Consider the following 10,585-nt stretch of genomic DNA (forward strand, 5'->3'; position numbering starts at 1 on the left):
TCCTCTGTTGACACCCTTTCTTTCACTCTGCTCTGCCCTTGTAATGCATATTCATTTTTTTCAGGTCCTAGCCCGCCCATGCCCCCTCTCTGGACTGCAACGTCAAAGTGCTATTTGTCTTCAAATCTCAGACATACGCAGATTGATTTATGAAGCCATGTCAAATGTAGCGTAAATACTGGTACCCAGCAGACACCATCACCTGTTGATCCATTTATGAAAGCGCAATGATTCGGAGCTGATGACTCACTGTACAGGATTTGTAGTGTCCCTGTTGGTGACATAGTTAGCAGGGTGGCTGTTATTGGAGGGAGATGGGCGGGGATCTCTGGATTACATTATGTACCACCGACTACTTGTAAAGGGCTGACAATAGGAGCACTACTTATGAGCAAACTTCTGGGTTGGAGTGCAGATTTTGAGTAGAAAAATGCAAAACACCAATTTTTATTCTCTGTTTACACGTAACGAGAACCTCACAATTCTTGTTTGAACGAGCTGGTGACGTCATCACCAGCTTCTTCAGGCTCGGGAAGCCTGTTTAGACAGGCAAATCATAATTTGGAATCGTGAATTTCTCGTTCACTTATCGTTCAATGATTTTTATGCTGGCTTAAACTGAACGACGAATGAGAAGCGCATGATTCTCGTTTGTCGTTCAGTCTTGGCTCATGTATAAACTGAATGATTATGGTTCACTTTGGTTCATTTGAACGAATTTTGGAATGATAATTGTTCCATCTAATTGCACCTAAAGTCGTGGTCAGGAACCCTTTTAGTGACGTATTGTACCTTACACTCCAAAAAGTAGGTGACAGGGTCTCTTTAAAGGAATTGTTTGTAAATGCAGCTTTGTTACAATAGCAAGCACAACCTATGAGAGAGACTGACATTATTCCTGGAAGGATGAACCAATGTTTTTCTACTCTCATATAAACCCTTTAATGAAATCAGTACATGAGCAATGATTTATCATTCCTGCCAAGGAAAATGTATTGCCCATTTTACACAGGACAATTCACGTTTGAATGAGTGCACAAACGAGTGATGTCACCGCTAATTGTTCACGCTTGTGCAGAATGTTTAGACAGGTTGATCACCGCTGAGAATTGTTCACTTCTTGTTCAGTGCTCATATTTCTATGGAAAACACTGATCGGGGAGCGTTTAGATGTAACGAGAAGTAAGCGAGCCAGCGATGATTTTTATGCAAGCTGAAACTGAGTGACAAACAGAAAGCGGACAAAAAAGTGCATGATGGCTCACATTTAGATATAACGATTATCGCACACTCATTTGCTTGAGCAAATTTTGAGCAACATTCATTTCATGTAAATGGGCCTTATCCCGGGCATTGACTTGTCAAATCAAAAGGGCTATCCCACAATCCTTTTCTTCCACTTTGTCAAAGAGCTGCAAATCAAATAAACCAGCTCAGCAGGGAGATTAGTGAATGCTTTATACTGTGACACATTGGTAGCAGAGGATGCATATGTACCCAGTCTTAATTTATCAGTGGATCTATCATTACACATGTTTATATGTAGACAGGTCATCCAATAAGCAATCCTGTGACTACCGAGCTCTCCATTTCCAAGAAACTTCTGTCATCTAATGTAGACTGCCTAGTGCTGACAAGTTATTACATACATGTTACACAATATTCTAACTAATACTGATCTCCATTTACAGTTAAGAGAAAAACATGATCTACACAATATAGCACTGATGCCCTGTAGATTCCATATCTAAATAAGCACTGCATGCAATAAAACATGATGCTCACAAGACATAAGTGGCATCTTTGTAGAAGAGATGGATTAATAATTCCAGCAAGAAGATCACATTCCTTGTATACTATATAAAAGTCATATTCTTTTAAAGTTATGCAGCCATGAAAATAGTTTTATTATACACAAGTGAAAGGTAAGTTATACATTGAAGTACCTTGTTATAATACTATCCACTGCAATATTATATTACACCCACAAGTTTTATGTCTTAAAACTTTTTCAGTGCACTGCTGAACCATACACACAAATATAAGATAATGTTCAAAGCAATGCTTCACTATACACAGATATAGCATTATGATATTATAAAGTATACTGTAAACCTGTTAAAATAGTATCTGTTGCATTGATATGCCATATGCACAAATATAAACCTCTCATAACACTATCCAGTGCCGTATTACTTTATACACATACAAATATAAATCTGATATAATAATATCCAGTGTGTTATAACCTCATTACCCAAAATATAAACCAGTTATTTATAGTAGCCAGTGTGTTATTACATCATATACACAAATATAAGCCTCATATAATAATATCCAGTGTACTATTACGTCATATACACAAATATAAACCTGATATTATAGTTTCCAGTGTGTTATGACTTCATATGCCTAACTATAAACATATAATAACTTATAATATTCAGTGCACTATTATTTCATATACACAAATGTAAACCTACTATAATAATAATAATAATATCAGTGTGCTGTTTTATTCACACAGATATAAACCTGATATAATAATATCCAGTGTGCTATTTCTTCATGCACACAAATATAAACCTGATATTATAGTATCCAGTGTGCCATTACTTCATATACCTAAATATAAACATCTCATGATAGTATCCAGTGCACTATTATTTCATAGACACAAATATAAACCTGATATAATAATATTCAATATGTTATTAATTCATACACACATATATAAACCTGCTATAATAGTATCCAGTGTACTATTACTTCAGATATACAAATATAAGCCTGATATAATACCATCCAGTTTACTATTTCATACACACAAACATAAGCCCGATGTAATAGTATCTAATGTGCTATTCAGATACACAAATACAAGCCTGATATAACTGTATTTAGTGCATTCTTGCTTCATACACAAAAACCTGCTGTAAAGTATGAACTGGAGTATTATACCACAAACTATAATGTCCATTGTATTGTTACACTATGAAAAGAAGTATAAACCTGTTTCAATAGTATCAAGTGCAGTATAATACCACGGACAGATATAAGCTTTATCAACAGATATAAACATATTATTATTCATATACATAAACCTCCCCTTATTAGTTTTCAATGCAACGTTATATCATGTATACAAATGTAAATATGTGTAACAGAATGCGGTGCACTATAAGACCGCACACAAGTATATCCACCTATTATAATGGTATCTGAATAGAAACCCGTTATAGGATCAATCTGACTGGCATAACATATATCTTGTTGAGCATTATACATTCTAACAGTTATTGCAGGGTTAACCAGTTCTAAATATCAGTAGTTAGTGAATACATATACAGTATATAGAGACCTTTTCATATTGAACATCATGTACACATGTGCAAGGTTGTATTATACACGATGTAGGCAAGCTTTTATAACAGTATCCAGTACAATGCTACATCATGCACACAAATATAAGCCTGACCTAATGGTACTGATTACACTGGTAGTCCACGCAAGAAAACTGCAGTATGACACACTGATACGTTTCAACAATATTTAGTAAACGATTATATCATAATAAAATATTAACTTAATAACACTATACATATCAATGTGAAGCTGTTGTAACAGTGTCCAGAACAGTGTAATACTTGACACAAATATAAACTTGTTATAAGTGTCCAACACAGTGATATAATATCCACACATATTAGACAATGTAGTGTAATGTTATATCAAAACCAATTACAATATAGACAAGATATACACGTGTTAAATCATCAAGTTTAGCTTTATATCAAAATCGAATCTAATATATTCGAGTGTAATGTTTTTACCTACACAGAACTTTAAATCTGCTGTGTATCTGATGCTGTGTGACTCTACAAATGGAAACGTGTTACAGTATCTACTGCCTGCAAATAAGGAATACATACTTTCTTATGTTGTATGATATAGAACTGTGTCTATTTCCAAATATATAACCCCAGTGTCACCTCCTGCAACAAGATCCCAGGAATATCTTTTCGGATCAACTATGGAATCATCTCACCCCCATTCAGCCATGTGTCATTGATGTACTTCTCCCACTGTGACTCCAATACTCATCTTTCTAATAATTTCATTGCCATGATAATTCTAATATTTTCATTTATAAAGGATGAAGTGCAATCATTGCAAAGAAAAAAAAAATTGTTATTAACTTTGAAATGTCTAGTCTGCCTGTATAGTATATTAGTAGGAGTGTGATCTGTCATTTTATAACCTTAATTATATTAACCCTTCCTTCACTTATATACAATACTGTGCAAAAGGTTTAGCCAGGTGTGGAAAAAAATGTTGCAAAAGTAACATTTTTTTCAAAAAGAGAAGGTGTTTGATTGACTCCAAATTTATTCTGCAACCGGACAACTACCCCAAACATCCAGCGAGTCATTAAGAACTATCTCCAGCGTTAGGCTACCCTCACACGTCTGAGCTGTGGAATTTCTGTTGCTTTTCTGCAGATGGCCAGTTAACAAGCTTTACAGAATAGGCTGCAATTTTTGTTGCAGATTTTGCATATGTACCTGTGTTTTTATATGCAGATTTTCTGCTGCAAAATGTGTTGTGTTTTTGTGATATGATAGAAGTACTTCCTGCACAAAATTCTTACTGGGAAACTTCATTTTCAAACATCAACAAATGCAGATTTCCAAGCAGTTTCCAGAGTGGAAGTGCTTCAAAAGTGTATTTGCGGATTTTGGTGCAGCTTTTATGTTTTTCATTGATTTCTATGGTGAAAATCTGCTGCATAAATAGGCATGCAATGGATTCCTAATCCGCAGTGCTTTTTGAAATTTCTCGCAGCAGAAAAATTTTGCCTTTTGGCCTGTACTGTAAACACTATGGAATTTCTCAAATGATTCTGCTAGCAAAAATTCTGCAGTAGATTCTGTATGTGTGAAGGTGGCCTAAAGAAGAACAAGGAGTCCTGGAAGTAATGATATGGCCCCCACAGGGCCCTGATCTCAACATCATTGTGTCAGTCTGGAATTACATGAAAAGACAGAAGGAGTTGAGCAAGCTACATCCACAGAAGATCAGTGCTTTGTTCTTCAAAATGTGTGGAACAAGCTCCCTGTCGAGTTCCTTCTAAAACGTGTACAAGTGTACCTAGAAGAATTGATGCTGTTTTGAAGGCAAAGGGTGGTCACACTAAATACCGATTTGATTTATTCCCTCCTGTTCAGTCGCTTTGCATTTTGTTAATTGACAAAAAAAATCAACACTTCTATTTTTTCAATGCATTCTTACTTTGCAGCATTTTTCCACACCTGCCTAAAACTTTTGCACAATACTGTACTACCAACATATCCTGCAGCGCTTTACCAATCAAAGGGAACATTTAAATCCAAAATTAGGTAGTACACAGAAGATTAGACCAATAAACAATAGGAATGAATACTTGCAAGCGCTTACAAACTGAGGAAACAGGGGTAACACAAAAGGTAAAGAAAACTACTTTTTCTGTACAGTGGTACACATCTTTTAGCTAAATAGGGTACTACACATAAAGCTGTGTGAGCCGGTAACCAACCAATATCTTATATATGCAGATCTAAAGTACTTTGAGGCGTATAGGTGTTTTCTATAAATTATTAGCATCCTGTTTGTCCTAGGCGGTGATGTTATTTTACCAGGATTATCATGAATATTGTTAATAGCAGCAGTTAATATAGAACTTGCTTTTGATGTTTCCCATCCATAGCGATTATTACTACCTTACCATATGCTGTGATGTTATGTTTACAGTTATTATAATTACTGTATGGTTTTATATCCAGCTACGATGCGTAATACTATCAGTCCTTTGTACATTGGTTATATTACTAATATTCTGGGTATTATGTAACCTTTATATTGACTATCATAATCCCGTATAAATCATGTGTTCTGGGACAATCGGGAAGCAGAGATCAGCCGGCCAGGTCCTGAGTAGATCTAGCTGGCAGTGTGGATAATGCTTGCGCGTTTTTTCCATGAGCCCCTGGGGCCCCGGGTGAGAGCGGCACCTGCAGCTGTCACTTCTCTGCGGTGACCAGAGCTGAACTCGCAGCACATCCAGCCTTTGTTTCAGCACAAAACTTTATATTGTGGCGGATGCTGAAATCTGCACTCCCCCAGATTATTATATGACTTGCCCATTACTAATGTATCTAGAACTGCCCGACCTGTGGACTATCAGATGTCGGCTGCCGGATCTCAGCACTGGAGAAATGTTATCATATTTTATTATATGGGTGTTACAAGGAATGTCTGGGTGGGATTGGGAATTGCTCAAATAATGATGAAGATATAGTATATACAGCCTTCTATAATATGTAGTGGACCACAGATTGCACTGAGATCTACACATAAATGATTGAGAGGATAGAACTAGATCGGCTGATCTACACCACCAATGTCCAGAGATAAACAATCTGCTATCCAAATTACAATTTCACAATCAGATGGATGACAAAAAGAAAACAATGTATACTTGAAAGTACACCATAGAGCACATCATATCACAGATAATGTGTGACCCAGTGCAGTAAAAAGAAATATATATATATATATATATATATATATATATATATATATATATATATATATATATATATATATATATATATATATATATCACTTTGAGATATATTATATGTACATAAAAACTCGCGATAGATAGATAGATAGATAGCACTTTGAGATTTCAATTAAAATCAAAGTGCCCATGATATGTCCTAAGAGTTTACAAAGGGGATTAATGACTACTGGAGTTGACCCCATGTTAGAATTAACACCACTCCTTTTGGACCACACAGCTGGTAGACGCGCAGTGCTAAAGAGTTAATATAAGAAATAAGTGTGCATGATGAAGTGACTCTATATTATGGATGTTCCTAGTGACTGATGACTGGGAGCAGGGGCCTGTAAATACTGTACCATACAGTATGCTGCCTGCTATCCATGGGTGGTAATCCCAGGCTACAGTCTGGTTCCTGTTAAATCATGAAAATCTCAGAGTAGATTTTACCAGCATTTCCTTCCTGAAGCATTCATAAATCGTCCAAGGGGCTTCTAAGTGACAGGTGTGCCCAATCCCACAACCATGTACATACAATACTGACCCCAAACCCCAGCACTTCTCTGCAAACATCCCAAGGGAGCCCAGACTCACAGCTGCAGACCAAGTGTATATATATATATATATATATATATATATATATATATATATATATAAAATACAGCAGAATGCAACATAGCGGGGATACAGAAAGACAAATAATATCAGTCCCTCTTCCTCCGATTCCAAATTTTACATCACACAACTTCCTTACTTAGATATATTTACGCTAAATGTGTGTTGTGCATCATATATTAACATTATTATATCACTATCTGTTTTGAGGTGGTGACTTATAATATATATATATATATATATATATATATATATATATATATATATGTCTTGTCTATCTTCTGTCTCACATCTTGTCATACTTATATGATACTTATATAATCTATTTATCTATCTTTTACACCTCTAGAGATTGCTTCTTTAGCTATATTTTACATTTATAGAGATTGCCTACTTCATAAGTGCTTGTGATATATTCATTTATATCCATTTACTTAATTAGTTACGTGTGTACATGGAAACTATAGAAGATACAGTTTAAAGTAATATAATATAACATACTAACACTTTTTATATAGCTTCAAAATGATTTATTTACTTTTGCCCTCCTATATGCGTCTGTAATCTTAAATACGCTTATATTAAAAAGGCAAAAGTATTCTAGAGGTGATACCTTTATTGATGAGCCTGATAAAGATGCATTACGTAGCCTCCAAAGCTTGCAAAAATATTTTTTCTGGTTAGCCAATAAAGGTATCACCTCTATAATAATATATTTGTCATTTTTATACAAGAGTATTTAATATTACAATGCTTTTTCTGGCTAACAGGGGAGCACATCATTTTTGTCCTCCTATATATAAATATAGTAAACATATTGCTATATTTCTAGCAAGGCTGATTTTGCCCAGTGCAGAATGTGTATATAATATATACCCAGTATAGGAGGCGGTGTATGGCTACAGCCGGGCTCTCCGGAGTTCTCAGCTCTCCTGGCATGTCAGCCCGCAGCAGCTGCCGGGAGATCTTTCAATACTGCAGCTGTTATAGCCAGTACTGTAAACACATCTCTAATAAGCAGAAAATGTACAGCAGAGCAGACATATAGCAGAGGAAAATGTACAGAAGAGCAGACCTATAGCAGAGGAAAATGTATAGGAGAGCAGACCTATAGTAGAGGAAAATGTATAGGAGAGGAGACCTATAGCAGAGGAAAATGTACAGAAGAGCAGACAAATAGCAGAGGGAAATGTACAGAGGAGCAGACATATAGCAGAGGGAAATGTATAGGAGAGCAGACCTATAGCAGAGGAAAATGTGCAGAAGAGCAGACATATAGCAGAGGGAAATGTACAGAAGAGCAGACATATAGCAGAGGGAAATGTACAGAAAAGCTGACATATAGCAGAGGAAACTGTACTTCCATAACTATCACATTATCTCAGCCAACCTAGTTATATTATACAATAGGAGTGCAGACAATAAAATGCTATTTGATTCCGTAAATGATCCTTCCTGGCAGAATTCTGTCAAAATTCGTTATATTTTCTCACAGCACTTTTAATTAAACATCTTAAAGTTGTGTCAGAATTCTTTACATTTGCGACAAAATTAGTTATGTTCCAGAATCCGTAGTAAAGCACTCCATTGGCTCTCATATAAGAACTTAAAGAACTTATGGACTACTTTTGTCATTTGCTTTGCTTTTTTGTGTTCTGCTTTTTCCAACCAGGAAAACTCGAGATTTTCTGTCTTGTCCATAACTAGTTCCCACATAAACAGTTTTCTGTGCAGCCCAAGAATTGTTCACTTCTGGTGTAAACAAGAGCCAGATCTCTATATAAATATCATCCCTCCCGCAGCTGTCTACAGACACAAGCCTCCACTTCTGCACAGGGACCCCTCACTGAACCCCTATAGACTGATCAGTCATGGCTTCATCTTAAACTAGGAATTTCTGGAATGATTATTATATAACTATTGTTATTAATTATTAATATCCTTTAAAAGACAAATAGTTCACAAGATAACCCTGATATGTAGCAGCTAAAAAAACAGTATGCCTTATGTCACGGAACGATGATATATCACATACATAATAGAATGAGATGTTCTAAGAACTCTTGTGCATATGTTCTATAGATTGATATACAGTGTATACTGTGCCACTGCCTCACTACATATGCTATACATATTTATAGATATGCACACATATAGGATCTAGTTATAACATATGTTCTAATATGCATATATTACATATACTGTATATGTCACATATGGGGGTTTCTCATTATCAGGGTTAGATGCTAGAGGAACACGTGTTCCTATGTTCTTCAGAGTTATATACAGCTCCCCCATAGGGTATAATAAATGATAGTGACTTACAGGGCTAAGAAGAAGATTTCCTGGTGTAATCCCTGGACTGGTGGAGCTGATTTATTGGGGGTAGGTAAGTCCTTCCCTGCTTTCCTGGGCTCCCTGGACCTGGCTGAGCTTGTATCTCTCATGCAGAGCAGAGATTCCAGGCGTCTAGCTCCCATTCACTTGTGCCATTCACTTTATTGCAGGCAGCAGGCGCCCCCAGCCTCAGCCAATGAGCCCTGCAGCCTGAGCCGCCCCCTCCAGATGCTCCCCATCCAGCTGTGCTCTGCCTGCCGCACCCACACGCTGCTACTGGCCAATCCCAATGGACGACGTCCTCATTGACATGACTGTCCTTGTTGTCACAACCCCTAATGTAAAGTCAGCTGAGCAAGCCATAGACATTTAAATCAGCGTCCCGTGATCTATATACACTTCTTCATATTATCCAGCCTGTAAGGAGGTACTGATACATGTGCAGATATAGATACAGGTACTGATGTAGGCATGGATTTCAGTAAAGGACCCTTTTACTAGAGCCATGGTTGAAGCAGGGAGTCACTAGTGCTTTACCTTTGCACTCACATAGATGCTTCTGCATCATTTTTGGGACAAAAATGAAGGTGAATATACAAGTTGTGTTTATTCATAATATATAACATAACATATGCCACAATCTAAGCCTTGTTTGTTCATGTACTAAGTCTTACCCTCCTCCCAAACATCAATAGTTTAACAACAATGGCACTGATGAAAGGGTGCCATCATTACAATACAGAGCAGTACAAGAGTACATTCATATGGCTGAATTTGATGCACACGATCCTTCTGATAGCCATATGGACTCAACTCAGGTGTGTTAGGGTACCTTCACATGACTGTATGTGTTTACACGTTCACCCGTATGCAGCGTATATTCACATGAATACTTTTTTGACCCGATTGAGTTCCGATCTTAATTAGCGTATTCAATTCCATTCATATGTGGCGCTGCTGTGTGCATGTAAAAAAACACGCTGAAGCCATGACAACCAATGATCGGAATAAAATGTTCGGAATGACAAT

At 36.6% G+C, this 10,585-nt stretch overlaps 1 protein-coding gene across 1 annotated transcript in view; it reads right to left on the reverse strand.

Moving 5' to 3' along the window:
* The window catches only part of PITX3 (paired like homeodomain 3), an 83,790-nt gene extending 74,094 nt beyond the window's left edge, over positions 1-9,696 (reverse strand). Inside the window, exon 1 of the mRNA XM_066598752.1 lies at positions 9,545-9,696. The gene's annotated coding sequence lies outside the window, so the exon portion shown is untranslated. The remainder of the gene's footprint in view (positions 1-9,544) is intronic.
* Positions 9,697-10,585: the final 889 nt, after the last annotated feature.

Source organism: Eleutherodactylus coqui, chromosome 4, assembly GCF_035609145.1.
Source record: "Eleutherodactylus coqui strain aEleCoq1 chromosome 4, aEleCoq1.hap1, whole genome shotgun sequence".
Taxonomy (NCBI): Eukaryota; Metazoa; Chordata; class Amphibia; order Anura; family Eleutherodactylidae; genus Eleutherodactylus; species Eleutherodactylus coqui.